Source organism: Ascaphus truei, unplaced genomic scaffold, assembly GCF_040206685.1.
Source record: "Ascaphus truei isolate aAscTru1 unplaced genomic scaffold, aAscTru1.hap1 HAP1_SCAFFOLD_133, whole genome shotgun sequence".
NCBI classification, from domain to species: domain Eukaryota; kingdom Metazoa; phylum Chordata; class Amphibia; order Anura; family Ascaphidae; genus Ascaphus; species Ascaphus truei.
The window spans coordinates 817595-823740 of NW_027454207.1; positions in this window are offsets into that span (position 1 = coordinate 817595).

Sequence of the window (6146 nt, forward strand, 5' to 3'; positions counted from 1 at the left end):
TGCGGGACTCTGTACCTATGGCCTATGCCCACATTTATTCCTATACAGCCTGCTGACCCCCGGTGGACATGACAAGGTGCTCCGCCGAGTCCCCGGGCGCGCTATGGATCAACCGCGCGAGTCCCGGAGACAAGGGACTGGAGCCGGTCAAGTCGGCTGGGTCAGTGGCGATTGAGGCGGCTGAATCAACCCCCGCGTTCGGGGAAAAGAGACTGTCACCCCGCCCGGAGACCCCTAAGTCAGGAAAAGGGGATTACTCAGACGAGGACCTCCGTGAGCTGGCGGTGGTAAAAGCGGAGCTGAAAAGGCAGACTCGAAGGACGACACCCCGTGGGGTGAGTGGCAGGACGTCCCCCGCAGATCGGCGATCCGACCGACGGAGTCCCGCCATCCCAGGACCAGGCGGAGATGGGAGAGAGACGCCTACACCCCTGCGGACGGGTAAGCCAAACAGCCCTATAGCTTACCTGGTTACAACAGACGGCGAAGCGCTGGGAGGGCCGCGCCAGGCCCAAAGCGCACGTGGAGGGACGGCATCACTTCCGGTGGTGACGGCGGAGCAACCAGATGTTGTCATAGAGGAAGAGATCCCGCATGGGGGTCCCACGCAAGATGGCGACGCTTCCGGTTCCGGGGAGGACGTCACTTCCGGTGGCGACGGCGGAACCCATGAAGAAAAAGCAGCGACGCTTCTGCGATCGGCTGAAGGTCCCCGATCACTTACAAGGCCCAGAAATTGGAGAGACGATCTCAGGACTGAGGAGGGTGAGACATCATCCTTGGACCAGTCTACGGACAGCCAGGAGCGGGTCGTAACCCCGTGGGGTCCCGTCCCATGCCCCTATGCCCAAACCCCCGCCATAGCTAATACCCCTACCCCCATCACACGGTCACCGGGTTTACCGCCTAGCCTGGAGTACGTGGACAATTCACCGGGGGGAGAGGGAAGACGGACTGGGGAAAGGCAGCGCAGTGGCGCTACGGAGGGCGATTCACGGGGAGGGGGAGAGTTGAGCGTGGCCACAACTGCACCCCAGCCAGTGATAAAGGCCCCGGGGTCCTCGAGGTGGTTTCTACCGCGATCCGCGCGGTCTTCAGGAGTATTCTCACTAGGTGACGACAGGGAGTCAGGGCCAAATCCATTTAAGGAGACCCGTTGGTGGGCCCCATTATTCGAAGGGTACTCCGCTTGGATGGACCGTACTCGGTTCCTCATCCGGCGGGGGGACGTGGTAGACTATTGGTGGGCTGTGGGAGAATTCACCCCAGAACAGAGAGATAGGGAACTGCAGGAGCGCTGGTTCCAGCTAGAACACTTGGAGATAGAGCCTATGGGTCCCAGCATCTTATCAGATCCCGTGGACCCTGACGAACCCCTATCATGGGTGCTGCCTGGGAGGGCAGGTAAGGCTGATCTGACTAGGATCAGTAGGGCTGAACGAGCAATAATGGCTCGTTACAAGTCATCCCACGGGATGGAGTACCCGTATGTCCCTGAGCCTCTCATGGACGAAATAGAGGACAACCGGGATAGGTGGCTTAAGGAAAATATCGAAATGCATCTAGTCAGTAAAGGGAATGCCGTAGTGGGGAAGAAGGCCGAGGAACGGATAGAACATTTAATCCGCATATGGGCCATTGGGAGAAATATCTATAAACACAAAGTAACATATAGACCGGAGAGGGGATTACCCAGGCATTTCTCAGTAACGGTCCTGGATATGGGGGGCAGAGAGGTCAAGAAACCTGACCCGTTTCACTATTTTTAGGTGGTACTGTGCATCACGCGGGTCCGTGGCTGCTGGTCGGGGCGGGCTTGGCGGATGACTGTATTCATGTGTACTGTATTAGAATCGTGTGATGTTGATTATGTTTTCTGTTACAGTGTTTCCTGGAAAGAGGTATCTAAATTTAGGTCCCAGCGAGGACGATGGGATTCGCCAGGGGGAGAATGTAGCGGTCATGTAAAATGCCTACAGTCATCTCTCCTGCTGGCAGTAAGGCCTGGTAAGTGTGGGCATGCCAGCAGTAATCATGGAGGTTTTCCCTCACACCCTGGTGGGGTGCCCTGTGTATGGCTGGGACTAGTCACATGCTCTGACTCCATGGTTAGTGATGTCAGAGGTGTGTCAGCCTCAGAAGCTTACAATGTATTGTGCTTTGCTTTACACATTATTCTACAGTCAAGAGGAGAGAATTCATCAAGTTTAATAAGCACAAACACTGTATAAGTCGAATTTCAGCATTTCTAGAACAGCTGTTGATGAATTCTCTCCTCTTGACTGTAGAATAATGTGTAAAGCAAAGCACAATACATTGCTATGTGTAGAAGCAAAGATATACGCGATTTCACAATGTGTTCCTAGAACAGCTGTGAGCAACTTTTTTACACAACGTTAACAACTCATCTGAAGCTCAATATTTCTGGGCTGAAGCGGGGAGGATTAGACAAAGTGTGCACTTTAAAGGGGAAGTCTGTGGCATTAACAGGAAGGGAGAAAAAGTACTTTCTACCCATTTTTAGTTCAGCGGTAAAACTGAAATTTCTATGGAACTGCAGCTCGGCTTGTGACTGTGGTTTTCCCGGTCACACAAAAATGCTGAAATTCGACGTATACAGTGTTTGTGCTTATTAAACTTGATGAATTCTCTCCTCTTGACGGTAGAATAGTGTGTAAAGCAAAGCACAATACATTGCTATGTGTAGAAGCAAAGATATACGCGATTTCAGAATGTGTTCCTAGAACAGCTGCGAGCAACTTTTTACTCAACGTTAACAACACATCTGAAGCTCAATATTTCTGGGCTGAAGCGGGGAGGATTAGACAAAGTGTGCACTGTAAAGGGGAAGTCTGTGGCATTAACAGGAAGGGAGAAAAAGTACTTTCTACCCATTTTTAGTTCAGCGGTAAAACTGAAATTTCTATGGAACTGCAGCTCGGCTTGTGACTGTGGTTTTCCCGGTCACACAAAAATGCTGAAATTCGACTTATACAGTGTTTGTGCTTATTAAATTTGATGAATTCTCTCCTCTTGACTGTAGAATAATGTGTAAAGCAAAGCACAATACATTGCTATGTGTAGAAGCAAAGATATACGCGATTTCACAATGTGTTCCTAGAACAGCTGTGAGCAACTTTTTTACACAACGTTAACAACACATTTGAAGCTCAATATTTCATGGGCTGAAGCGGGGAACATAGATAAAGTGTGCCATGTAAAGGCGAAGTCTGTGGCATTAACAGGAAGGGAGAAAAGTACTTTCTACCTATTTTTAGGTACAGCGGTAAAACGGCAAGTTTCTATGGAACTGCAGCTCGGCTTGTGACTCTGGTTTTCCCGGTCACACAAAAATGCTGAAATTCGACTTATACAGTGTTTGTGCTTATTAAACTTGATGAATTCTCTCCTCTTGACGGTAGAATAGTGTGTAAAGCAAAGCACAATACATTGCTATGTGTAGAAGCAAAGATACTGTATACGCGATTTCAGAATGTGTTCCTAGAACAGCTGCGAGCAACTTTTTTACTCAACGTTAACAACACATCTGAAGCTCAATATTTCTGGGCTGAAGCGGGGAGGATTAGACAAAGTGTGCACTGTAAAGGGGAAGTCTGTGGCATTAACCGGAAGGGAGAAAAAGTACTTTCTACCCATTTTTAGTTCAGCGGTTAATCTGAAATTTCTATGGAACTGCAGCTCGGCTTGTGACTGTGGTTTTCCCGGTCACACAAAAATGCTGAAATTCGACTTATACAGTGTTTGTGCTTATTAAACTTGATGAATTCTCTCCTCTTGACGGTAGAATAGTGTGTAAAGCAAAGCACAATACATTGCTATGTGTAGAAGCAAAGATATACGCGATTTCAGAATGTGTTCCTAGAACAGCTGCGAGCAACTTTTTTACTCAACGTTAACAACACATCTGAAGCTCAATATTTCTGGGCTGAAGCGGGGAGGATTAGACAAAGTGTGCACTGTAAAGGGGAAGTCTGTGGCATTAACAGGAAGGGAGAAAAAGTACTTTCTACCCATTTTTAGTTCAGCGGTAAAACTGAAATTTCTATGGAACTGCAGCTCGGCTTGTGACTGTGGTTTTCCCGGTCACACAAAAATGCTGAAATTCGACTTATACAGTGTTTGTGCTTATTAAACTTGATGAATTCTCTCCTCTTGACGGTAGAATAGTGTGTAAAGCAAAGCACAATACATTGCTATGTGTAGAAGCAAAGATATACGCGATTTCAGAATGTGTTCCTAGAACAGCTGCGAGCAACTTTTTTACTCAACGTTAACAACACATCTGAAGCTCAATATTTCTGGGCTGAAGCGGGGAGGATTAGACAAAGTGTGCACTGTAAAGGGGAAGTCTGTGGCATTAACAGGAAGGGAGAAAAAGTACTTTCTACCCATTTTTAGTTCAGCGGTAAAACTGAAATTTCTATGGAACTGCAGCTCGGCTTGTGACTGTGGTTTTCCCGGTCACACAAAAATGCTGAAATTTGACTTATACAGTGTTTGTGCTTATTAAACTTGATGAATTTTCTCCTCTTGACGGTAGAATAGTGTGTAAAGCAAAGCACAATACATTGCAATGTGTAGAAGCAAAGATATACGCGATTTCAGAATGTGTTCCTAGAACAGCTGCGAGCAACTTTTTACTCAACGTTAACAACACATCTGAAGCTCAATATTTCTGGGCTGAAGCGGGGAGGATTAGACAAAGTGTGCACTGTAAAGGGGAAGTCTGTGGCATTAACAGGAAGGGAGAAAAAGTACTTTCTACCCATTTTTAGTTCAGCGGTAAAACTGAAATTTCTATGGAACTGCAGCTCGTCTTGTGACTGTGGTTTTCCCGGTCACACAAAAATGCTGAAATTCGACTTATACAGTGTTTGTGCTTATTAAACTTGATGAATTCTCTCCTCTTGACGGTAGAATAGTGTGTAAAGCAAAGCACAATACATTGCTATGTGTAGAAGCAAAGATATACGCGATTTCAGAATGTGTTCCTAGAACAGCTGCGAGCAACTTTTTTACTCAACGTTAACAACACATCTGAAGCTCAATATTTCTGGGCTGAAGCGGGGAGGATTAGACAAAGTGTGCACTGTAAAGGGGAAGTCTGTGGCATTAACAGGAAGGGAGAAAAAGTACTTTCTACCCATTTTTAGTTCAGCGGTAAAACTGAAATTTCTATGGAACTGCAGCTCGGCTTGTGACTGTGGTTTTCCCGGTCAAACAAAAATGCTGAAATTCGACTTATACAGTGTTTGTGCTTATTAAACTTGATGAATTCTCTCCTCTTGACGGTAGAATAGTGTGTAAAGCAAAGCACAATACATTGCTATGTGTAGAAGCAAAGATATACGCGATTTCAGAATGTGTTCCTAGAACAGCTGCGAGCAACTTTTTTACTCAACGTTAACAACACATCTGAAGCTCAATATTTCTGGGCTGAAGCGGGGAGGATTAGACAAAGTGTGCACTGTAAAGGGGAAGTCTGTGGCATTAACAGGAAGGGAGAAAAAGTACTTTCTACCCATTTTTAGTTCAGCGGTAAAACTGAAATTTCTATGGAACTGCAGCTCGGCTTGTGACTGTGGTTTTCCCGGTCACACAAAAATGCTGAAATTCGACTTATACAGTGTTTGTGCTTATTAAACTTGATGAATTCTCTCCTCTTGACGGTAGAATAGTGTGTAAAGCAAAGCACAATACATTGCTATGTGTAGAAGCAAAGATATACGCGATTTCAGAATGTGTTCCTAGAACAGCTACGAGCAACTTTTTTACTCAACGTTAACAACACATCTGAAGCTCAATATTTCTGGGCTGAAGCGGGGAGGATTAGACAAAGTGTGCACTGTAAAGGGGAAGTCTGTGGCATTAACAGGAAGGGAGAAAAAGTACTTTCTACCCATTTTTAGTTCAGCGGTAAAACTGAAATTTCTATGGAACTGCAGCTCGGCTTGTGACTGTGGTTTTCCCGGTCACACAAAAATGCTGAAATTCGACTTATACAGTGTTTGTGCTTATTAAACTTGATGAATTCTCTCCTCTTGACGGTAGAATAGTGTGTAAAGCAAAGCACAATACATTGCTATGTGTAGAAGCAAAGATATACGCGATTTCAGAATGTGTTC